The following is a 27,138-nucleotide window of genomic DNA, read 5'->3' on the forward strand; positions in this document are numbered from 1 at the left end:
ATCCCACTTAGTCATGGCATATAATTCTTTTTATATATTGTTGGATTTGATAATACTGTTTTGAAGATTTTTCTGTCTATGTTCATGAGAAATACTGGTCTGTAGTTTTCCTTCCTTGTAATTACAGTTTTCATTTGGTTTTGGTAATAATTTTTAATGAAGATGTTCCTGGTTTTTGAGTTAGGATTTGTAGCAATACAATAACACCTACTTTATTCCTTTGAATTAAATTAAATTTGACTTATTTCAATTTGATTCAATTAATTCATTACCATCATTAAGTAATATAGGAGGCACTCAACTATGTATTGCTGTAGATGATAAATAAAGCAGGTTCCAGGTCTTGAGTCTGACCGTCAATGAATACTTTCCCTTAAGAGAACAAATTCTAGGTTGTATTAGTTGGCAATAGAAAACAGAAGTTCTTTAAAAACTGTTTAATAAAGCTTTGGTAGAAAATGAATTTATGTATCTATCCTAGAATATTTGCTCCTGAGGAGCATGGATTTTACCTATTTTTGCTTTTGTTGCATCCACAGAGCCTATGAAAGCTTTTGGAAGAGAATAAATACTAAAGAAAATTTTATTAAATAAAGAAATAAATTGTTGGTATAATTCTGAATGATGATCTGCAACTGACATTCTAAATCTACACATCTTCAACTGTCCTATAAATGTTTTTAAGTGCTTAATAGGAGTGCTATCCTTGACAATTTTATTTATAAATTTTCATAGTAACATTTTATTTTCTTGTCACAGCATCTTAACATCATTGCAGTTGCCAGTTGTAAGATTTTTTAAAATTATGTTTTGATATATTTTTGATTGATTGCTTGATATGAAAAAATAACTTTATTAAAAATTAACCCATCTCCAAATCACATAAACAAGTTAATTTTTATTTTGATGATATTCTCACTTCACCACACACATACTGCCTATGGTCCTCCTTCCCCTTCTCAGTAAAGTTACCTAAAAGGTGTTCAATACATTGATGTTATTCATAACCTATGTGTTGAAAAGAATGTCTCTTCATTGACCCATGCACACATTTTTCTTCTTTGTCTTAAACCTCTACTTTTCTCTTAGTTCTTGTGGTGTATAATATGGTTTACTGACCACATGTGCTTACTAAGCATTGAAATGTGGCTAGTGCCACAAGATGAAACTATATTTTTTATATATTGGGTTAAATAAAATGTATTAATTAATGAATTATACTTGTTTCTTTTGTTTAACATATCTACTTGGAGATTTAAAATTACATATGTTGTTGATACTGTATTTCTGTTGGGCAATGTTGGAGACTGTTAAGGATATGTGGGATTGCTATTTATTTGTCACTGGGAAGAAACTATATTGTGATTTTTAAACTGCTTATCATGCATCTACTGATTTTTTAGATGCCCAGAGAAAAGCACTAGCAACTTGCCACCTAAACATTGATGTTTCCAATGACTTTTCCAGTGGTGAGAAGTTAGTAACAAATTGGTTGAGTCCAATATTTATGGAAGAAGATGACCCCAAAGGGTCAAATGACATATCTAGATAATCTGGGGGAATTATTATTGGCTCCCTAATTATGTGGTTTTATCGCCTTTGACATGAGTATTAATATTGCATTAGAGTTTATTCTTAAGTCTTTACCTGCTTTGGATTCCTAGACCACATTACATTAGTGTAGTTTCTCTACTCTTTCAACAGGGAGGAAGCTTCTGTTTTACTCTGAACATTCTCATTATCCATACTACTGACCCTTGAATCATACTAAGTTATTTCTCTAGCCTTGAGGTCTGTGCCTTTCACATTCTGCAGACCATCACACAGTTTCCCCCACTATTTTACTTAGCAAATTTGTCTTGGGTAATTTATACTTCATTTGTATTTCCACATGAATAAAACAGTCTAACTCATTCATCATTTTGATTGCTATCCTTTGGAACATTTCCTATATTTAAACCATTCTGGATTAGAGAAATCTCAGTACTTTTCTTTGCTGAAAATAAGTGCAGTCTCCATTTCACAAGCAGGTTGTGTTCCAAAAGGGTAAGAATCATGTCACAGCTGGAGTTTCAGTCCTAAGGCTAGCTCACCAGTCACAGTGTATACCAAAAGTATTGAGTCAATAATGCTGTGAAATTTAACACTGCATCCTAAAATGTCCCTATGCAAAAACATATATTTTCTATTTGGGATGGCAGTAGTGCATCTTCTTTTGGTGTGATTGAATTTCAGAAGTTTCCCGAACACTCCTGTCTTTTAGCAAGAGGAAGGGGAAATCTTTCTAAATTAATTATTGTGGGTACCACCAGAGCCAGTTTAGTGATTTAAGCAGCTGAAGTGTTGGGGAGAAAATTCACTTTTTGGCACTGGAGTCTGATTATAATTTCTTTCTTTCCCTTTCCTTCCCTTCCCTGTCTCCTCCCTCCCTCCCTCCCTCCCTTCCTTCCTACCCCCCCCTTATATATACAGATATGTGTGTGTATGTATATATGTGTGTGTGTGTGTGTGTGTGTCTTTCTTTCATTTCTCACCTGCTTTCTTTCACAGAACCATCCATGGCTTAGAAGTAAAGTTTCTGTTCATCATGGTTTAATATAGAAGAAAAACAGTGTTTTTTCTTTATGGTCCATTTCTAAAACAACGTAAAGTTCTTTCTCATTATTTATTTGCCATTTGTAGAAATAAGGCAATAGCAGTCTTTTCTATGTGGTATCACTCTTCTTTCACTTAACGATTTTAGAGGTGGAAGATAATCGGTGAAAAAAGGGCTTAAAGAATATCAATGCATGTTTCGGTGGAAGATCAGTTGTAGGTCATGCTGGAGCTTCACCAAAGGCACTGGCTATGGGATGAGAGAAACTCTTATTATGGAATCTAGAATAAGAGCTGATAAGGACAGTGTAGTAGGAATGACCATGTCTAGGAGATGAGCAGGGTGGGGTGTGGCAGCTTCTGAGATTTTAGCACTTCTTTTTTTTTTTTAGATTTTTTTCTTTTCTGATCTTAATTAAGGCTAAGACTGAGAAGTGGAGAGAAGATGCATCAATAGGACAAAATCTTAGTTAGATTAGAGCCAAGGAAAAAAAAGGGAAGACAGAAGAATTTTCAAGATATTTCCCTTATTTTGGTTGTGTATCTGTATCATCTCAGATTTGTTTCCCTCAAGAGTTTTGAATATCCTTTCTATCATCAACAGCTTCTCTCCTCCTTTAAAAGATACCTTACATATGTCATGGTTTGTACTCAGTTAACTCTGTGCTTGTGGAATTCAACTTTACATTCATGGAAATGATATCCATTGCATGGTTATGTATAGTGGGTACCATTTCAGAACCTTAAGTAGGCCAAGGTATTTAGACTGGGGTTCTTGGAATTCATGAACTTGTAATCCATATTAAAAAGCATGCTCCTTGGAATATTCACTTCAGGTAGAAAAAAACAAAAGTGACCTGAGGTCACTTGTGATGCACGTGAATAGAAAAAGCAAAGTTAAACAAGTTTATTTGCTGCAGAATTTTACTGATTTCTTGACATGATACACATATTGTAAAAGGGAGATGTGGTGTTCATCACCCAGTGATATTATTAGCCAGAGAATTCTTTTTAAAACACTACTTCCAAGAATTAGGATGTTTTGGAATACAATATGTGAAATGCTGAACTATATTTCATTTTTGTATCATTTTTCCACATGTTTTAAGGTTAGGCCTTTTCTAAAACATAAATCTGAGAGCTTAAGGAAAAAAATCTTTATTTTTTTGGTATTTGTCATGCTGCAATTTTATCAGCATTACTTTTTTGAAATCAACTGAAGAATTTATTTGGAAAAAAGGAGTTCTATAACAAAACAAAATATGATAACCACTAATCTAGCCAAGTGCCTCATTTTTGTAAGTTAGAAAACTCAGGGCCAGACATTCCTTGAGGTGATTTATTATAGATCTTAAAACAACTAACACTCAGAACCCTATATCATTGTTCTTTTGTATTCCCCGAACTACAGTGAATATGTCCAGTAAAGCTCAAATATAATAAAAATGGGCTATAATACAGACCCCACTCAGTGACAACAAAATTTAATTCTTATCAACCTCTTTCTCAAGAGTATTTGCTTATTTATGTCAGGCATATAATTTTTTCTCATGGTAAATTAAGGTATTTCACTAACATCTTATTCTTCCACAAATTGTACTTCATTAGACTAATAAATGTGCAATATTTTGTTAAATTCTATAATATTTTCTTTTTCAATTAAAGTGATTAAACTAATATATGTTAAGTAACTTTTTTGCTGCATATTCCAATTGCAACATTTATTTCTTATGGCTCCATTTTCTCATTCTTGGCTTAAAAATCTTAGCTGCCAGTCATTGTGATGACAGAGCATAATTATGGGATTTGCAGTGAATCACAGCTATTCTTGAATTCCATCGCCATCATTTACTAGGTGTGTGACCTTGGGCTGATCACAAAACTTCTGTGAGCCTAAATTTTCTGAACAGAAATATAGTGTCATGTCAGCTTCATGGGTTACAGTTCACAGATTATTCTGTTCAGACCTCGGACAAAGCCTTAAACCTTGGGTCTATTCTTTTTGCTTCTGGTCCTGGAGCCTGCATTTCCTTCCCTCCTTCCCTTTCTTCTTCTCTCTCTCCATCTCTCCCCACCTCTCTTCCTGCCCCTCCTCCCACATTTTAGCAAAGAAAATATCCATTGGTGGTATTGTGGGTTGCTTTTGGAGAGGTCTTTACCCTCTCCAAAATTAGACACAGGTTCTTGAAATATTAATCTATTTTATAACTAAAATGAGAAGGCTTTTTTTTTTTTTTTTGCTTTAAAGCTAGTCACTTCATAAAAGAAGATGACAAGCAGGCCATGGGAACATTGGAAAGCTTTAAAAAATGTTATTTTGTCATAGTTTTTGTGCCTCTTATAGAGATCCCAGCTCATTTCCTTTCCTGCTGTCTTGAAGTCCATATTTGACTTCTGTTTTCAGCTTTCATTTCTAAAGTAGGATTCATCAGATTGCACCTTCTTCCTTAATTCTACTTCAGGATTGAAACAGATTTTCTAACCTATCATATTAGAAGTATCCAGGTAAATCATTGTTTACTTCTTACTTCTAACGGGGAATGGGCATTCTTGATAATCTCTGTACAGTGTATCTACCACCTCCACAGACCACTCCAATGCATCCTTACCCTTTGATGAGGGAGAATAATGCACACTGAGGGCAAAGTACCAGCTAGCACCATCCTCCTACCCCTCCAGGTGGAATATGTGTGATATTCCTTGGACACTCCCAGCTACCCAAGAACAAAGGAAAAGAGTTTAAGTGCTTGCCATGGTGATGTGGGAAATGAGGGCAAATGAAAAATTCCCTTACTTTCCTACAGTCCAGTGATAGGTCCTTGAAGCAGGCAGAGTGGCCTCTCTCTAGGAGCTCAGCTGCCTCAGTGATGACACTTTGTTAGGGGCAAAAAGGAATCTTGGCTTAACATTATCCTGGCCCCCCAGGATCTTACTTGAACATATAAAAATTCTTTTGGAAACTTCCTTAATCTCAACTCCCCCAAGATGTATGCTGGCAATCATAGTCCAAACTTATGGCCCCCTGATATACATCTGAAGGGTCTTATAACTAAATGGTAATAAATGGTGTTTTCATAACAACAGCTAGCCCTTCAAGGTCCTGGGAACCTTGCTTCCAAAATTCCTTAGAGACTTATGCTGTCCCTAACCCTCTTCCAACCTGAGGGTATATAATCAGTTACCTGTCACAACCGCAGTGCAGCTCTTTCTGCACATGAGTCCTGTCCCCATGCTTTAATAAAAACACCTATTTGCACCATGGACATCGTCAAGAATTCTTTCTCAGCAGTAGCCTCCAAACCCCACCATCACACCCAAACCCCATCATCCTTCATCATTATGAGGATTGAACAAGACAGCGTGTTGTTTATATGGCATTTTGCCAAGCTTGTAGTACATTATTGGGAAGTATTGGTTTTCCCTTTATCCTTTATCCTGCAGGGAATTATTCCAAAGTGGGAAGGAGAACAGAGGCTGTCACCAATTCTGTGTAGACAAATTTATTAGTGACTAATTCCATGAGCTAATTTAGATCATAATTTAATTTAGCTTTCTTACCACTTTTCCATATGCTTCTGACTGCTCTGAGTTAGGTTTCTGCTACCTCTGCTTTTTGGGAAGCTTACTGCTAGCTTACTGCTAGCACCTTCCTTTACATACATTTTTTATTTACTTTTTTCTTTTCTTCATATTTTTTTCTGTTTGAACTTGTCATTTGACTATGCCTTTTACTCTGTCATTTGTATAGCCTTCCAAGATGCCACTTTGCCTAAAATGTTAATCTTGTGGTTTGCCAGTCCACAGTCCGTGTGTGTGTGTGTGTGTGTGTGTGTGTGTGTGTGTGTGTGTGTATCTGAGTTCTCCGTGATTCTTCTGTCCTCATCTTAGTGCAGTTTCTCTTGGGTTTTATAACCCAGAAACAGCTGAATCAGATCAACCCATATGAAAAACAGGGGTCACTTTATCAACTTTCCTTCATAGATTCTCTCACAATAGCCCAATATGACATATGTCAAGCAGGTAGAGTCACAGAGCCCTAACAAGAGTAGTTATGCCCACATCTTTCAAAGCTAAGCAGCTGTGTTATATTCAAATTCTACTCCGTATAAGTGAGAAAACTTGCATTTGGACACTTGTGATTGTTATGCTTCTAGGGAATGTCTAGATACCCAATTCTTTGCTCTTTTATGAAGACATTCTGCCTTTAAAAGCATTTAGGTAGGAAAATTTTGCTGCAGCTATTACAAAAGTTGAAATTGAAGCCAAAATATTCAAGCCAACATTCATTCAAGTATATCCTTTGCTGTATAGTTAGAATTTGGAATAATTACATCACTCATGAAAGATAGTTTATTTTGTCCCAAATGGCAGTGTTTAAATTTCCACTTGCTGTTGTGTAGAATCAGCTAAATAATGTAGTTAAAATTGAGCAAGTAAGTGAAATAAAAGAATAGGGTGACGATGACATTGTTAAAGCATGTTGGCACTTTAAATCCTAAATTTTTGTGTTCCCCAGCATCAGGGGTCATTGGCATTATAACGTTTTCTTTTGTCCTCTTGGGTTGTTGCTGCTATCAAAATTACGTCATTTTAAAGAGTCCTAAGTAGCTGAGAAGATCAACAAATAACCTGTAGCTTCTTCTACTGTGATTACATGTTGAAGTGGAAATCAGTTCTTTGTGTCAAATTTTCCGGTATGAGAAGAAGAAAAAATTTATCTTTTGTCAGAATAACTAAGAAAATAACTAAGGAGCCTATATAGCTTTAGTCTTACTAGGCATTCATTTTGTTATCTTTAGTGGGATTCAGAAAGTAACAGAAAATGCTAAAAGCCAATTTATATAGACTCTGGTCCCTCAGAGGGAGGTTGGCACTTTATATTAGGAAGAGAAAGTCTGGCTATCGCTTTATGTATTCTTAGAAACTTAAAAAATGTAGGACAGGACTACTGAAAGAATCTTGACATTTTATAATTTGGATAGAAGAGGAAGTATATCTGTGAAGTGTCTGGGATTCTTCCATGTTCAATAAATGCCTTGAGGACCAGTGTTGAGACAGCAATGAAGATTCAGTGGAGTCTATAGCATCCTGGAATTTCTGTCCTTCGGCACGCTCTATTTCTCTGCATTCCTTCAACTATTGTTTTTCAATGCCGCTGTTACTTTCAGAATTTTGTCCTAAAGATGAAGGCACTAGAATTCTACAAAACTTAAGCTATCCTAGGTCAAATCTTTTTTTTTTTTTTTCATATTTTTTTTGAGAGTAAAACTAAGGTATTTAAGTTGAGCATGGTAACTGATCTTTATAATATAGGTATAAAAGGCTCAGGACTACAACTAAATTTTACAAACCTATTTTGCTAACTTCTGTTGCTTGCAATTATCTTAAGGTAGTAATCCACATCCATCCAGGGCATAGACTGTTTTCTATTTCTTGGAATCATGAATATCACAGATTTACTATACACTTTGAAAAATATTTTTTCTTTTATTTTATTAATCCTGCTCCCTTCAAATATCAAGTAACGTCTACATCCAGTATTTTAAGACTTTCTGCATTCTTTAAATATTTTTGTAATTTTAGCTACTTTTTAAAATGTATTTACATTTTCAGATAAAGTTATCTAAGTTTTCCATCCTTAAATAGAAGTTCATCACTTATTCATTCTGAATGCCTTTCTATGAACACACCTAACTTGGCTCCTTTTTTTCTTGAGGTATAGATTCCAGAGCTGCCAAAGTCAAGGGCTTATGTTGTTACACAAGCAAAAAATACCCTTCCTTATTAGGCTGTCTTCTAGGAGCAGTCTATATGATCTATGATTCATGATAATCACAAATAGAGTATTTTTCATTCTTCTGAATGTAAGCTCATCTACCACTTTTCTACCCTCTCATTGAGCTTAGTAAGATTTTTTTGTGTGTAACTTGTGGNTCCTATATGTGCAAACATATGATATTTGTCCTTCTCTGCCTGACTTATTTCGCTCAAAGAAAAGCTTATTGTTAACTGAAAATTGGGAGGGTTCTCAGTGTCTCCCTTCCTTCTTGTCACCTACAACTATATTCCCTAAGGCCTTATCATCATTGATATCTGTGGGAAAAAAAATCTATTTCTACTGTGATTCATTCCTATCTCTAAAGGCTATATATGAGACAGAAACAAATATGATTTTATATTTATACCAAAATCGTAATAGAAAGTGTGACACCAACAAGAAATCTTCTATGAACCTATTTTTAGCCCACCCATGAATCTTAAAATTAAGATGTATGCCCCCCCACTTCATGATGAGCACTGAGTAATGTATAGAATTGTTGATTCACTTACATTGTACACCTGAAACTAACACTGTATGTTAAATATACTGGAATTAAAATAAAAACTTAGAAAAAAAAAGATGTATTCTCTTCTGCTTCTCCCATGTGTAATGATGGGAACTTTCTAGTCACAAAGACTAGCAAAATAAATGTGTTCATGATCCCTTCTTGGTGGTGCTGTATGAACTAAACCTGTAAGTCTTTTGAAGTTTTTCTCTCTCTCTCTTTTTTGAAGTTGCTGGTTTGGAGTTTTGACAGTTGGTGTGAAAATTCCCAAACTACGTGTGAATACTTGATAGATAATGACTATATATACTACAAGAACAGACACAAAGTAGGATTCCATCTAAATCTGTCAACTTGGACCATAATTAGTATAATTCTATATTGTTTTAGTTACATTACATCATTTGGTTTTAAAGCAAACAAATATTTCATCAGAAGAAAAATGTGTAAATGTTGAGTCAGCAGAGCCTAGAGCAATTTACTGTGCCTTAACATCAAGGAAATCTTGCAGAGACAAGTGTTTTAGAAATTTCTGAAATAAAGCTAAAATAAGGGCAAATGTCACATTGTTTCATTCAATTGAAATAAAAGTGAAGAACTCTTGTTATAAAGATTGTAGCAAAAAAGAGACATCATGGTAAGATCTATATATTTCAATGACTGTATGTGGCCTGCTAGACATATTTGGAGCATGCAACATGTCACATCAAAGATGAGGTTAGGAACTATAGGAATTTGACTTTTTGGATTACTTTGCAATGCTTTTCATTTTCAAAAAAGAAACAGACAATGTGTTTCCAGGGAATTCTTGTCTCTCTTGGATGGTATTTGGTGTGGATCCTCAAATATGTCATCACTATCCCTTGGTAAAGAAGTATATCTTTTAAAGCAAAGGGCAAACTTCTGTAGCCAGATAATCATATATTTTTCTTTGAATACTGATTTTGGGGTGGGTGCAAGGATTCCCACTTTATCCTCTGAGACTAGCTGTGTTCTTTTGGATTCTCCCACACTCTGGGAATTGTCCTTAGGCAACTTTGGATGGATCCATGCTGGGCTTTTGAGGAGAGAGTTTTAAAGCTCAGAAGAGGAGGTTGAAAAACAATCTTTTTCATCTCCAAATGAAAATGCAGAGTTTTTTTTTTTTTTTTTGAACAGAATGTAATTAGCCCAAGTGGAATTGGGCCAAGAAAGAAGCATTAACAGGCTAAATGTGTCCCCAGTTCTTGGAGGATTCCAGCCATGGGCTCATTCTCAGCTGTCATGAAGGAAAGGTGAAGCATCTACAAAAGTCTAAAATAGGTAAATGGGAGACATGAAAAGAGAGTAACAGTTCAATTTTCTCACAAATTAAAGATGACAACTGAAGCTAGCCACCCCCTCCCCAATCTAAAAATCCATGTGACTAATTTTTCTAAGCAGTCACTGGAATGTCCCTGCTGGGAACAGGACAGATAATATATGTAGCTGGCACTGTCAACTGAGAGAAACTATTGTTTCAATTGGGGAATGGAGGCCAACTCCCTTCAAGATTTCAAGAAAAGCTAATGCAGGACACATCTAAAGTAACTGAAATGAGAAAGGGGGGAAAAATCTCAAATTAACTGTGCAGTATGCCAGCTGACCAAATATAAAACAAAACAATACAAAACAAAATAATCTCCTTCCCTCAAACTAAAAGAGAAGAAGAAAAAGGAACATTTATCTTTGTGCTTGCTCTGTGATCATTTTGGCTTCCTTCAGATACTTTTCCAAGTTTAAATTTGAAATCTGATGACTCCCAGGAGCAGCAATGTTTTTTTCTAGGTGTCATTTTTATCTGTTTTTGTCAAAGCTCTTAATAAGAAATCAAGGAGAACCATCATTTAAGAAAAGTTAAAAAAAAAAATAAAGAGGATACAGTAGATGGCTGACTCCAGAATGAAAGGTAGTAGAAATACAGTAAATTTAACTAAAGAAGGGGGATTTCTTTAGTTAGTAGAAAGAAGTCTGAGAGCAGTGCCTTTTAAAATATGACATCTGGAACTGACTAGAATTAACTACTTGGTGGGAGAAAAAAAAAAAAACAACTCTCCAGATTAAAAAAAAATTCCTCCTACCCAGTTTTTTTTTTGTTTTTGTTTTTATTATTTACTTATTTATTTAAAAAATAACAAAACTGCTTGGTATTTCATTTAGGTGAAAAGACCATAGAAGTTTTGGAGATAAAGATGTGTTTATGTCCTTTTGTAACTCAAAGGCAATTTTGATTTTAATATCAAACTCTTTCAGTTTTGGCTCATCATGAGAGCAAATACCCCAGAGTGTGTGTTTGTTTTAGTCTTTAACTAAACTGCTTGTATGTGAAACTTGAAAGAGATCTTTAGTGTCTCTTGCAAGGACATTTTATACATGCAACATGGGCTGGTAAGCTGGAAATTGAAAGAACAGGATTTGAATCCCCCCACTGAGTAACGCTGGATTAATCATAAAACTGGAAAATGGCGATAATCATACTTCTTATATCATAGATTTATAGAAAAGATTACATGAAATAATAAATGTGAAAGCACACTAAAATCTGCAAAAACTTGTATAAAGTAAGGTTCTCTTTTTTTTAGAGTGTGTTCTTTTCTCAGTGCACTTGCTTTGTATTAGGAGTTTCTGTTCAAATCTTTATTTCTATCTCATCTCTTTGAGTCATACTTATTTGATTGTAAGTTGATTTAAAAAGAATTAAATGAATGCAAATTGGTGCAGCTTCTCTGGAAAAAAGTGTGGAGGTTCCTCAAAAAATTAAAAATAGAACTACCCTATAACCCAGCCAATAGTATTGCTAGGAATTTACCCAGGGGATATAGGAGTGCTGATGCATAGGATAGGGGCACGTGTAACCCAATGTTCATAGCAGCACTCTCAATAATAGCCAAATTGTGGAAAGAGCCTAAATGCCCATCAACTGATGAATGGATCAAGATGTGCTTTATATACACAATGGAATACTACTTGGCAATGAGAAAAAATGAAATCTTGTCATTTGCAGCAACATGGATGGAACTGGAAGATATTACGCTAAGTGAAATAGGTCAGTCAAAGAAAGACAGATACCATATGTTTTCACTCATATGTGGATCTTGAGAAACTTAACAGAAGACCATGAGGGAGGGGAAGGGAAAAAAAGTTACAATCAGAGAGGGAGGGAGGCAAACCATAAGAGACTTTTGGATACAGAGGACAAACTGAGGATTGATGGGGGGGTGGGAGAGAGGGGAAAGTGGGTGATGGGCCTTGAGAGCACTTGTTGGGATGAGCACCGGGTATTGTATGGAAGCCAATTTGACAATAAATTATATTAAAAAATAAAAATAAAGAGAATTAAATGGGCAGCTGTTTACATGGTTGTTTTTTTTCTCTTCACTTATTTTTGTCAGTTTCCTGAGTTCATTTCAGAGATTTCTACTCAAGTCAGGAGACTGATCGTCTGAAACCACCTTTTGTTCCATTTGACCACAATGCACAAGAATCCTAGATAGAAATGGAGGCAAGGGAGCCCAACATAATTTTAAAGAGATTACAGACACTTCACATTCTCTATGAGAATATGAACACATATGCCTAAGTGTGGGGAGAATACAAAGGAGGGTGATACTAGAGGAAAATACATGTATGAAAATGGTAGAAGCCCCAATAGAAGGTAGGCAATGACATGGGACTACGGGATCAGAATCCAAGAGTATTTTAGAATTATCTAGTAATACCCAGGGTATGATAAAGGAAATCCTTTAAATTACATCTCTGATGAGATATATGTATTGATTTTTACTTTTCAGTTGAACCAAAGCTGTCGTCTCTTCAACAGTGTTTCTTAAACTTTAATGTGCATGTAAGTCACCTGGAGACCTTTTCAGAATGCATATTCTGACCAAAAGCTCTGGGGTGGTGGCTGGGCTTCTGGAAGAATTCAGTGTTTCTGACAAGCTCCTGGTCAGTGCCAAAGCTGCTGCTTCTCAGACAACAATATGAGTAGCTAGGCCAAATGTCACTGTAATTATTTTTCTGTTACAAATAACCCTCCAAAAATATATCTATGGAGGAATCATGGCTATGGAAATATTCCAGAAAAGTTTCCGTTTTTTGTATGGCTTTATAGAGGCAAAATTGATGGACAACAAAGTGGCATTTTTAAGTGTAAAATTTTATGGGTTTTCACATATGGTACATTCTATGAAATCATTACAGCAGTCAAGATAATAAACATTTCTGGGGCACCTGGGTGGCTCAGTTGATTAAGTGTCCACCATTGACTCAGGTCATGATCTCACAGTTTGTGGGTTCTAGCCCCGCGTCGGGCTGTGTGCTGATAGCTCAGAGCCTGGAGCCTGCTTCAGAGTCTGTGTCTCCCTCTCTCTCTGCCTATCCCCCACTCATGCTGTTTCTCTCTGTCTCAATAATAAGTAAACATAAAAAATTTAAAAAAAGATAATGAACATTTCTATCACTCAAAAGTTCTTCATGCCCCTTTGTAATCATTCCTTTATTTTCTCTCTCTACATCCCATGTACCCACTAATCTGCTTTCTGCCATTTTAGATTATTTTTTATTTTCTAGATTTTTTATACAAAAATATATGTACTTTTTTATTATCTAGTTTTTCTTCATTTCTTTCACTCAGCATAAATATTATAAGATTCATCCATTTTCCCATTTTTGAAAATTGGATTTTTTATCTCATTATTGAATTGCATGTTCTCTTTTTATTGCTAAGTAGTATGTCATTGAATATATGTACCACAATGTGTTTATCCACCCAGCTGCTGATAGACATTTGTGTCATTTCTAGTTTGGGACTGTAACATTGGACTGTTGTGGATATTCATAAGCATATCTTTGAATGGACATATTTTATTTCTTTAGAGAAGAATGACAGAGTTGTATAACATGTGTATGTTTAGTTTTTTAAAGAAATTACCAAATTATCAAATGTGATGGTATCATTTTACATCCCCACCAGCAGTGTCTGAGGACTCTATTTGCTCCCTTCCCACTTGCTTAGTTGGCATGAATGATCTTTAATTTTAGCCATTTGAGTGGTTAAGTAGTGGCATATCATCATGGTTTTAATTTGCATTTTTCTAATCGCTAATGATGTTGAGGTTTTCATGTTTATTTGCATTCATATATCTTCATTAGTCAAGTTCAGATATTCTCCCAGGTTTGAAAATTGGAGGTTTGTCTTGGTGTGCTGCACAAGTTCTTTAGATCAGGGATTGGCAAATATTTTCTTTAAAGGGTCAGAGAGTGAATATTTTAGGCTTTATGTGCCATGTGATTTCTGTTGCAGCAATTCCTACTCTGGCCTTGTATCATGAAAATAACATATAAGACCTAACTGGATGAGTATGGCTGTGTATCAGTAAAACTTTATTTACAAAAACAATGACTGGTCAGGGTTAGCCAATGGGTCTTGTTTTGCTGATTCTTGTTCTAGATGAGAGTTCTTTTTCAGATATATGCTTTGCAAATGTATTTTCCCTGGTTGTGTCTTGTCCTTATATTTCGTTAACATTGCCTTATAAAGGACAAGGGTTTTACATTTTGATGAAGTCTAGTATTTTATAATTTTTTTTATAGTTCATGATTTTTGTGTTTATTTAGAAATCTTTATGTTACCCAAGATTTACTCCTAAATTTTTTTTGCCAAGCTAGGGACTTTTTTTCCTAAGTCCAAGTGGATACCTACATTGTTCCAACACTGTTTGTTAAAAGATTATCCTATCTTTGTGGAATTGCTTTGGCGTCTTGTGGAACTCAACTAATCATATATGTATGAGTGCTTTTGAGGACTTCCTTTATAGTTCCAATGATCCGTATATCTAGTTTTACACTAGTCTTGCACTAACTTGATTATTGGACATTGAAAATAAGTCTTCAAATCAGGTAGTGTTTGTCTTTCAACTTTATTCTTCTTTCTCAGACTTTAGCTACATTAGAGCTTTTGTATTTCCAAATAAATTTCCATAGTAAAATCCTGCTGGGATTTTCATTGCGATTCATTGAATCTATAGCAAGAGTTTGGGAAACTATAGCCCATGTGTAGATCCACTTCACAGTCTCTTTTTGTGCTGCCCTCAAACTCAACCTAAGAATATATATATTTTTTGACAGGTCAGTCTGGGAAGAATTTGCACTTTAACTGTGTTTAATCTTCTGATTTCTGAGCATGTTCTATCTCTCCACTTTTATAAGTCTTCTTTAGAGTTTATTTATTTATTGGAGGGAGAGGCAGAGAAAGAGAGTGATAGAATCTCAAACAGGTTCCATGCTGAGTCCAACTTGGGGCTACAACCCACGAACCGTGAAATGATGACCTGAACTGAAACTAAAAGTTGGACACTTAGTTGAATGAGCTACCCACATGACCCTGTAAGTCTATTTTAATTCTGTGAATATTCTATAGATTTTAGCATACAAGTAGTCTACATCTTTGTCAGGTTTATTTTTAAGAATTAACATGTTTGATGCTCTTAGCACCTTGTATATGGTGTTTTTTTTTTTTTTTTCATTTCATTTTCTTGGAATTTTTGCTATAAATTTTAAAGTATTGAGGTGAGTCATATGCTTTTGCTAAACTTACTTATTAGTAAGTTTATAGTGGCTTTTTAAAATATTTTCTAAGATTTCCTATCTCAACCATTACTTCTTTTTCTATTATTATAGTTTTACCTTTTTTTCTTCCTTTACTGAACTGACTAGTGTCTATGGTATAATGTTGCATTGAAATGATAAGAGTGAACAACCTTGTCTTGTTTCCAATCTTAAGGGAAAATTATTCAGTCTTTCATCATTAGGTGTGATGTTAGTTGTTGGTTTTTCTTAGATGCCCTTTATTAAGTTGAGGAAGTTCCCTTCTGTATTAATTTCTTAAGGCTGCTGTAACATATTATTACATACTTGGTGGCTTACATAACATGGGTTTATTCTCTTACAGTTATTCAGGCCAGAACTCTGAAATCAGTTACACTGGGCCCAAACCAAGGTACCATCAGTGTCCAGAGCCTCTAGGGGAGAATCCGTTTTCTTGCCTTTTCCAGCTTCTAAAATTCCATTCCTTATAATCTGTGGCTCATGGCTGTTTCCTCCATTTGTGAAACCTGTGAGATAGAATCTTTGGTTCTCTGAAGTCATCACAAAGCCCTCCTACTTCTGTAGTAGAATCTCTAAATCACTTCCCTCTTATATTAGCATTTGTGATTGCATTTGGGGCTCACCCAGGTAATTTGAGGTAATCTCATTTCAAGATCATTGACTTGATCATGCCTGCAAAGTCCTCTAGCCGTATGAAATAACATTGACAGGTTCCAGTGATTAGGAAGCAATTATTCAACCTATTATAACTTCTATTCCTAGTTTACTGGTTTTTACAATCATAAATGGGTATTAAATCTTGTCAAATGCCTTTTTTGCAACTATTGAGAATAACAAATGATGCTTCTATTTGATTCTGTATAATGGTGGATTATATTGTTTGATTTTCAAATGTTAAATAAAACTTTCACCTCTGAGATAAATTCCATTTAGCTATGATGTGTAATCCTTCTTATGTATAGTTGAATTCCATTTTCTAAAAATGAGACTAAGAATTTTTTATCTGTTCATGAGGGTCATTAGTATGTAGTTTGTTTGTTCAGTAATCTCTTTGGTTTTGGTATCAGAGTAACACTGGCTTTAGAATAAGCTGAAAATATCGGTTGGTGTTATTTCTCCTTAACTGTTTGGTAGAATTCACCAGTAAAGTCTTAACTTTGTCTGGAGTTTATTTGTTGGGAAAATTATTAATTACAAATTCATTTTTTAAAAATAGATATAGGGCTATTCATTTTGTCTATTTTTTCTTGAATGAGCTTTGGTAGGTTTTCTTTTTAAGGAATTTTATTCATGTCATCCATGTTATTGAAGTAATTATAATGTAATTTTTCATAATACTCCTTTAATCTTTTATTTATAGCAACTGTAGTGAGCTTTCTTTTCATATTTATGATATTGGTAATATGTATCTGGCCAAAGTTTATTAATTTTATTTATCTTCTCAAATAACTTGCTTTTGCCTTCATTGATTTCCTGTTTCTCTTTTTCTATTTCATTCTCATTCTGTCTCACCATCTGTCTATACATACACATTTGTATATATAACTTTATTCTTTTACTGATTTATACTCTTTATTTACTTTCTTCTGCTTACTTTGAATCTTATTTGCCTTTCTTTTTCTAATTTCTTATTGTGGAAGCTTAGTATATTGATTTCAGACCCTTCTGTTCTTCTTCCCTAAGCACTTAAAGCTATAACTGTCATCTATGAATTATTTTACTTGGGTTTTACAAATTTTGACATATTATGTTTTCATTTTTATTTAGTTCATATATATTCTAATATTCTTTTAGATTTCTTCTTTGACTCATCAATTATTTACAAGCATGTTATTTTAAAAAATTTTTTAAATGTTTATTTTTGGGAAAGAGACACACAGAGTGCAAGTAGGGGAGGGACAGAGAGAGAGAGGAAGACACAGAATCTGAAACAGGCTCCACACTCTGAGCTGTTAGCACAGAGCCCAACGTGGGGCTTGAACTCACCAACTGCATGTGATATCATGACCTGAGCTGAAATCGGAGGCTTAACCGACTGAGCCACCCAGGTGCTCCACATGTTGTTTTGTTTTAAAAAATTCTGGATTTTCTATATACTTTTCTGTTACTGTTTTCTTATCTAATTTTTCATTAGACATCAGAGTTTTAATGTTTTGAAAACTTTTATATTCACTGAGACTTGTTTTATGGGACAAAATATTTTGGTAAATGTTCAAAAAGTTTGTATTTTGTTTTATTTCTTATCTTTAGATGTTTTATTAGTCTTTTAAAAATTTTCCATGTTTTTCCTTTTTATGCCCACTTTAATCTACTTTCCTGAACATATGGAACTTATTTATAGTGAGTTTTCTAACATTCTTGTCTACTAACTTTTTTGTGTATGTGTGTTATTTCTGAGTCTATTTGTACTGATTGATTTTTCCTGTACTTCTTTGAATGCCTGGTGTTATGATTATTATTTTATGATTGGATATTACATTGTGAGTTTTATATGTGGTATGCTAGAGTATTTTCATTCCTTTTAGTATTCTTGGAGTTTATTCTGGAAGTCGTTAAGTTGCTTCAAAACAAGTTGATCCTTTCTAGGTGTGGCTTAAAGCAATACCCTTCTCAGGACTCTTACCCATAGTTCATGATGAAGGTTCAAAGGGAGACCTCTTCACTGCAGATCTCTGGTATCTCTTGTGTAGCTGTCTCTGTGCCTTGCAACTTCAAGGTATCTTGGCCTCTCTTAACTCTGTACTTGTCTTTCAGCTCAGGACTACCTGCAGGCTCTCTTTGGGTCCCCTTTCCCTGTGCTATATTCTGGAAACTTCCCTAGGCAGCAGAATGAGTAAATTGTAGGGCTTGTTTTTTTCCTTTGTCTCAGATGTCATTATTCTGTAACAGTGGAGTAAAGTAAACAGATCACTTTTTAAATGCTCTTCCTTCAACTAATTTTAAAGTCTTTTTTTTTTTCTATTTTACCTATTTGAGGAGACAGTAACCCAGGTTAAATCCAACTTGCCACATATTTATTATCTTCACCTGTTGCGGTTAAACATTACTGGGGTAAAACATAAGTAGAACAACTGTTTCCCCTTAAAATCCATAATCATTAACATATATTTATTCAGATAGAATACTAATATTTAGACTGTTAAAGAAAATAAAACAGTTAACAGAATAATTTGAAGAGTCTTATGTAATCTTTATCTTTGTAACTGGATGTAGTAAGTCTTTTCAGAAGTGAATCCAGTATATAGTTCCTTTCAAAACTGTGCATTTGTAAAGGGGCCTTCATGTAGGAGGTATTTCCTTAGTTGTGGAATCTGATTCAGGCACATGGAGCTGTGGAACAGACAGATAGGACTTACTTTGACGTATGGATCCTGAATAGAGGGAAGGATTGAATTGAACTGGTGGGCAGCTTAAATCTATTGCTGCCTCTGGCAGAATTTGTTAGGAATGTGAGATCAAGACCTAGCTATTGGGCAAAATCTTGTAGAACTGTTAACTGTTAATAGGGGAAAAAAAGAAAAGAAAATGGACTGTGTTTAAAAAAAAAAAGGCTTTTATTAAACTCTATTTTTTTTTTAATGTTAAGATCTTGCCAAAAACAGTAGACAGCATTTTATGTTAATGTATTAACTACATTTCATTTCAAGTGGGATTGAGTCACCATTAGCTTGTACAAAATAAATGTGCACATGCACATTATACTCCTTTTCTCTTATTCTCTAATTCTGACGTTGATAGCTTGAGTGTAAAATAATGCTAAGAAATGCAATTCTAGGAATTGTATGAACTTTTGACATCTGTTTAAAATGAAAGAAAACAAATATGTTATTGAGGGTAAAAATGGACTCTAGATTTAGGGTCCATAAATGGTGATTTTTGAAAAGTGCTTGCTTTTTTTTAGGTGACAGTGTTTCATACAAGCCTATTTTAACCAATACAACTATACATTAGAGTTATATTAGAGAATAAATATTGCAAATTCAAGGAACAGTGTTGTCTTATGACATGTATTTACTAAAATTGGAAGGTTTTAGCACCATTTTCTGTTCCAATATCTATTACATTGGATAAGATCTTTGATCACTGGTGCCTCAACTCAGGCAATATTGTAAACTTCTCTCTAGGCAAAGGTTTATTCGAGAATCCAAGGAATTTTCATGGATCAAGTAGCATTAAGGTGGACCCAGAGTGGAGCAGCAGCAGGACGTCTCCTTTGTCCACTAAGAGATATGAGCTATGATTTGCTACTTCTCACCGTCTAAGGAATTTAAAATTATATGCAATATGATCTCATCCATCACTGTAATGTCTGGCAGGTAATGTTGTTAAAACACAACTGACCAATAACATAATTTCTACTAAATAAATATATTGCAGCTGTAAAAAGTTTAGTGACTTTTTGCCCACGGTCAGTTACTGAGTCAGCAGAGGGCCAGGAATAGAAATAGAAAATTCAATAACTTATATATCTTCAATATTTTTGCCACACACAGAAAAACAGTCCCTAAGACGAACGACGTACAACATGCTGAGTCTTTGTTCCTCCCACTAGATTGCATTAGCTTACTTTCATTGGTTTTTGCCCCAAGTTAATTTTACTTATTAAGTCTGTGAAAAACATGGCCATGTCCTTGAGGCCTCTGGACATGCACACCGAAACAAATCAATTATTTGAAATGCCACAGAATAAATACTATCAGAATAAGCTCCTTGGGAGAAGAAAGGTGTCATATAATTCAAAGCAATTTATAAATATCTACTTTCAGACACAGCATATGACCTTATCCAAACTTCTTTGAAGGAGATTTAAACAGAGCTGCTGATATTATGATTACATTTTCTCTTGTTTCATGCCTAGAGTAATGTTAAGGCAGCAGAGTTCAAGTATTTTCTCTAATATTGGTAGAACAGTATAAAAATAATGTATTTACTTATGAAGGGACATATATAGAAAATTACTTTGATTCAGATAGCTCCAGTTTGCAAAGTAGAAATTTATCCCCACTGGGATAGTGGAATCTTTGTTGAGATTTTAGTGCTATTCTTTGAGTATTGAAAATATTTATAAAATAAGATTCTAAAGCAAGTGCCTTTTAGATATTATCTGGATAAGATCAAAGGTATAATATGTTGCCACCAAACATGGTGAGGAATGTCAGAGAAGGGAATTCTGAGTCAATATAATAGCAGTTACAAAAAAGACTTATGTAAAAATGAATGTTAAAAAAGTGGAGTAAAAATATTAATTAAAATACATTTACGTAAGTATTAATGAAACTGTAATTATGTAGTTTTGGAATTAAAGCACCCATTTGCACAAACATAAGAAGGGAAAGAAAGTAATTTAAACTCCGATTACCTTGAAAAGTAACATAGCTTAGTATCAGGATGATTATATAAACATCATTACAGTTAGAAACTGACATTCATAAAGTATCTGACTTTAAACAATTTTTAAATTTATTTTTAAGTTTTAATTTAAATTCCAGTTAATAAACATATAGTGATTCATCCCCTTCATACAACATCTGGTGTTCATCACAAGTGTACTCCTTAAAGGGCACCACCTCCACTCTGGCAACCATCAGCGTGTTCTCTATACTTAAGAATCTGTTTCTTGATTTGCCCCCTCTGTCTTTTTTCCCTGCTCTTTGCTTGTATATTTCTTAATTCAGTATGTGAGTGAAATCCTATGGTATTTGTCTTTCTCTGACTTATTTCACTTAGCATAGTAGTCTTTGGCTCCATTACTAAGCATCAGGGAAATACAAATCAAAACCACAACGAGATATCACCTCACACTTGTCAGAATGGCTAAAATGAACAACACAAGAAATAACAGGTGCTGGCAAGGATGTGGATAAAGGGGGAACCTCTTGCACTGTTGGTGGGAATGCAAAGTGGTGCAGCCACTCTGGAAAACAGTATGGAGGTTCCTCAGAAAGTTAAAAATAGAACTACCCTACAATCCAGCAACTGCATACTAGGTATTTACCCAAAGAATACAGAAATACCAATTCAAAGGGATACATATATCCCTATGTTTATAGCAGCATTATCTGCAATAGTCAAATTGTGAAAACAGCCCTGTGTCCATCGCCTGATGTGGTATATATACACAATGGAATACTACTCAACTATAACAAGAATAAAGTATCCAACTTTCAGTGTTAACATTATACTATGTGCTAGACACATTAAGATCACACATCTCTATCTTAAAGGAGATCAACATTCACAGCCTAGTGAGAAAATAGATAAGAAAATAATTACAATAAAGTAGAATAAAAATATTTTTCTGAGAGAGGTATGTAAAGAATTCTATGGGTTTCAGAAGAAATCATCAAATCTAGATTAGTTTGGAGATGAGAGATTTTTGGAGAGTCTTGATATGAAATGTATCTAGAAACACATGCAGGAATTACAACAAAAAATGTGACTGGCCTGGAATATTAAAAATAAATAATATTCTTAATTTTGGTATTGTTATTATTGAGTAAATGAAATGAGAACAAGGACATTCTAATGAGAGTAATTACATATATAAAGTATGACAAATAGGAGATGTTATGGCACAGCTGAAAGATGTAAACTATTCTGTATGGGGAGTGGGGTGTGAAGAAGGCAAAGGCAAAGATGAGGTTGGAGAGAAACATCAATTTGTATTCTGAAGGCAGAGGGTTAGATTTTATATCCAAATCATGTAAGAAACACTGAAGAAATGATATGATGGGAGTCATATTTTATTTGCCTGTATTTAATTAAAAAAAATAACATATTGGGGCACCTGGGTGACTCAGTCAGTTAAGTGTCTGACTTTGGTTCAGGTCATGAGGTCATGATTTTGCTGAGTTTGTGAGTTCAAGCCCTGAGATGGGCTCTGTGCTGACAACTTGGAGCCTGGAGCCTGCTTCATATTCTGTGTCTCCTTCTCTCTCTGCTCCTCCCCCGCTCATGCTCTGTCTCTCTCTCAAAAATAAAACAAACATTAAAATATAACATATTCATGTGATTAAGAATAACCATATCTGGGGTACCTGGGTGGCTCAGTCAGTTAAGTGTCTGACTCTTGATCTCAGCTCAGGTCTTAATGAATGAGGAGAGAAACACAGATGTCTTTCATTATGTTAATGAGGTGACTGTTGGCCCTCACCTGAGGATGGGGGCTGGTTGCCAGAGGAACCAGCAATGCGTTTAGAGGGTTGGTACTTTTAGTCCCACACCTTCCCCATCTCCAGGGAGGAGGGGGCAGGAGATTGAATTCAATCACCAATGATCAGTGATTTAGTCAATCATGCCGAAGTAATGAAGCCTCCATCAAAACCCAAAAGGAAGGGCTTTGAAGAGCTTCCGGGTTTATGAACAGGAGCAAATGCAGGGAGACTGACCCTCCTGGAGAGGGTTTGGAAGCCCTGTGTTCTTTTCCACATACCTTACCCTACATGTCTCTTCCATCTGGATGTTCATCTGTATCCTTTTATGATAAATTGGTAAATGGTAAGTGCACTATTTTCCTGAGTTATTTGAGCCACTCTAGCAAATTAATTGAACCTAAGGAGGAGGTTGTGGGAACTTCAGATTTATAGCCAATGGGTCAGGAGCACAGGTGACAAACTAGACTGGTGATTGGCATCTGAAGGAAGGAGAGGGAGCAGTTTTATGGGAGTGAGTCTTTAACCTGTGGGATCTGATAGTTATCTCCAGATAGTATCAGAAGTCAGTTAAATTGTGGGACACCAACCTGGTGTTGCAAAGAACTGCTTGTTTTGGGGAAAAGCCTCTACACATGTGGTGTCAGAGTGTTGTGAGTGTTGGAAGTAGTGTGAAAGTAAAAGAGGCACACAGAAGAAACACACTGAAGGAGGATGCACTGGGTTTTTCCCTGCACAAGAGTGAAGAATTGTCATGAGTTCAAACCCCATGTTGGGCTCTGTGCTAAGCATGAAACCTACATGAAAAAAAAAAAAAAGAATAACCATATCTATCATTCAAAAGGATATAAAATGAAAATTAAATATCTTCATCCTTATTCCTATCCTACCTCTTAGTCCATATTCCCATTTAAAAACACTTTTAGTTGCTTCCCTTGTAGGTTTCTTAAAGGTTACAGAGACTTCTTTTGTGTAATACTTTAAAACATCTCAGCCCCAGCCACTGCTCTGGCCATTCATTCTTTGCAGGTTTCCAACAACCTCATGTGGATATAACCTGTGAGCATTTTACTTCAGCCCTGTGCTTAATTTTCCCTTCCTGTGCCAAAGCTTACTGATGCTACAGAGAACCCGTCCAACACTGACACGTGTGGAACATAGATTTGTGGGTGCTCCAAGCCCATAGGACCACTCTTTAGCCAACACTGGTTGGGAGTCAGTGCCTGAATGGCTCATTTCATAAGACTTGTTAGATGTCCTTGCAAGAAATGACACCAACTTGCTTGAAGGAGAAGCTAAATCCATTGTTCATTTTTGTATTAACTTTATTTTCTCCCTTCTTTCACAAAGCCTATACTGAACTGCTACTTCCTGGGCTTACTTCACAAATAAATTACTTGCACACACCTCTGTCCTAGACTGTGATTTGTCAAGAACCCATGCTAAAACAATTGATTCTGGGAGTGGCCTTTAAAAGCACACATTCTGGATGGAATTTTAGAGTGAGATCATTTGCTGTTAAAAAGATAATAATCCTCTTCCTAGTCTTAAGACAATGAATATATTTTCTGCTCTGTGGTAATATAAAAGTAGAGTCTCATCTATGTTAGGATTCTCTAGAGAAACAACAAATAGGATGTATGTATGCATATAGAAAGATATTTATTTTGAGGGATTGGTTCATATGATGATGTGGGCTGGCAAGGCTACTTCTTGTAAGGTAGTTCTGGTGGTGGAAAATTCCCTGGGTTTTTGTTTATCTGGGAAGATATTATCTCGCCTTCATTTTTGTAGGACAGTTTTGTTGTGTACAGTATTCTTGGTTGGCATTTTTTTTCAGTCTTCAAGCATATCATCCCACCCTTTCTTTGTCTGTAAGGTTTCTCCTGAGAAATCTGCTAATAGTCTCATGAGGATTCTCTTGAATGTAATGAATCACATTCTTCTTTTGCTGTTTTCAGAATTTTCTCTTTATCTTTGATTTTTGATAATTTAATTATAATGTGTTTTGGCATAGACCTCTTCAGATTTGACCTATTTGAAAACTTTCAGGCTTTGTGAATCTGGTGGTTCATTTCCCTCGGCATATTTGGGAAGGTTTTATTCACTATTTCTTTGAAAAGTCTTTCTGCCTTCTTTCTGCCCTAGAAAGAGGTAAGAGCCCCTTCCTCCTTCTAGGACTCCCATAATAGGTATATTGTTTCTTTTGATGATGTCCTATAAATTTTGTAGGCTCTTATTTTTCTTTTTCATTCTTTTTTTCTCTTTTACTTCTCTGACTGGATAATTTCAAATGAATTTTTTTTTTTTTTTTACAAATAGTTTATTNCAAATGAATTATTTTTGAGTTTATGAATTCTTTCTTCTAATTGACTGAGTTTGATGTTGAAGCTCTGTATTGAATTTCTAAGTTCTGTCCCTGCATTCTTCAGCTCTAGGATTTCTGTTTGTTTGTTCTTATGGCTTTATTTGTTGAACTTCTCATTTTGTTCATATATTGTTTTCTGATTTCATTTAGTTGTTTATTTGTGTTCTGTTGTAATTCATGCATGTAGCTTTGTTTTTGATATCAATTAGTTTATATATTTCTATATATTTAGGGTTAATAACTGAAGTTTATTAGTTTCCTTTGGTGGTGTCATGTTTTGGTGGTGTAATGATTCTTCATTATCCTTGTATCCTTGCAGTGGTATTTGTACATTTGAAGATATGGTCACTCTTTCTGGTCTTTACTGGCTGGCTTTAGCAGAGAAAAGCGTTCACTAGTCACCTGACTTAAGATTCTAGATGAGCCAGTTGTTTTGTCCATAAGCACACGGAACCCCTTACTGGAGGCCATGGACAGGTAAATGAGGCTTGCTGCTGGATTCTAAGTTTGTGTAGGATCTGTTGCCAGCATCCGTAGTCAGGTGGATTATCAGTGTTCCATGGTTAGGCAGGCCTGCTACTGAGGCCCCACAGTCAGGAGGGGCTGGCTAGAGAGACTTTGCAGTTTGGCAAGGCCATTGTCAGGAAATCACAGTGTAGTAAGGCTATCGGTAGGGTTTTGCTAGTTGGGCAGGACCAGTAGCAGGGCCCCACAGTCATACTGGTAGGTTTCCAAGGTGGGGCAAGGCTACTGATGGGGCTCCTTGGTGGGGCTGGTAGGGTGAACGTTTTATAATGAGGCCAGCCTATTTATGGGACTGCATGGTTGGCAGAGCCTAACAGAGCTTTGTGATTGGGCAGGGTTAGTAGAGAGGGCTTTTCAGTTGCAAGGCAGCTGGCAGGGCTCCCCAGTTGGACAGAAACTTCTGGCAGCCTCCATCATTGGACAGAGTGTCTGTGGAGCTCTTGATCTTACGGCATCTGCAGAGCCAGGGGAGGCTCCAAGGTTGGGAAAAGCTGGTGAAAACCTGGAGAGCAGCAGTTACATAGGCACTGTAAAGCCACTGCTGTAGGTTTAGAGGTCAAAGAGTTAGTGCCAAGATACGCACTTGCTGGAACCTGGAAGTTCTGTTTCTTTTATTTGCTCCTACCTGCCCTGAGGTAATCAGCCATAATTCTCCCAATGTTCTTCATAAGTCGAGGCAGAAGTGGGCCCACTGGGACAGTGTCAAATGCTGAGGAAGTTGGATGTTCACCTTGGCCTCTTTTTCCCTTACAGGAGAAATTGTGGGTCTAGGGGATCCTTCTTGCTGTTGTGCTGTGGTGGTTTGAGGGATAGGTTATACGGATAAAGCATTCCTTTTACCCATTTTTGTGTGTTTTTTCTCATTTATTTTGCTCCACTGCTGTGCTGTAATGTTGCCCTAGTTTTAAAATGTTCACAAAGATACTCTCATTCACAGGTAGTTGCTTAATGAGTGGTTCTGTTGGTGGAGCTGGTGGGAGACTAGAGTTGGACACCTATTTTTCTCTTTCTGACCTCCTGAAGTGGTCCAGTTCAAAATATACAGGGTGGTCTGTCATGCTGGAGACCCAGGAAGAACTAATCTCACCATTTAAGTCCAAAAGTTGTCAGGATAGAGACCTAGGAATATCTAGGGTTGCAGTTTGAGTCCAAAGACTGCTGATGGAATAATTTTTGCTTGAGGGAGGTCAATCTTTTGCTCTGATTGGATAAGACTCACTCATATTATGCAGGGCAACCCTCTTTACTTAAGGTCATCAATTTAAATGTTAATCTTATCCCAAAACACCTTCATAGAAGCATCTAGAAGAATGTTTGACCACATGTTTATGCATTATGACCCATCCAAGTTGATACATGAGACTAGCCATCATATACCTGTGAAGAAAAGAAGTGAAGGTATGAGGGAAGAAGAAAAGGTGTTGAGCTATGCCAAAATTGTTACACTTGAATGGGAGGAGACAATGAAAATTTTAAGGATTGTGGAGTTGTCTGGCTATTGTAAACTGCTTTGGATGCACTGAAAAAATAAAATGACTAGCTCATTTTA

The 27,138-nt window shown here is 35.6% G+C and overlaps 1 protein-coding gene across 1 annotated transcript in view; it reads left to right on the plus strand.

The window, feature by feature from the left end:
• The window catches only part of LOC144232803 (uncharacterized), a 413,974-nt gene that overhangs the window by 194,981 nt on the left and 191,855 nt on the right, over positions 1–27,138 (plus strand). The window lies entirely within an intron of this gene.

The sequence above is a fragment of the Crocuta crocuta genome, unplaced genomic scaffold (genome assembly GCF_008692635.1).
Source record: "Crocuta crocuta isolate KB4526 unplaced genomic scaffold, BGI_CrCroc_1.0 scaffold174, whole genome shotgun sequence".
Lineage (NCBI taxonomy): Eukaryota > Metazoa > Chordata > Mammalia > Carnivora > Hyaenidae > Crocuta > Crocuta crocuta.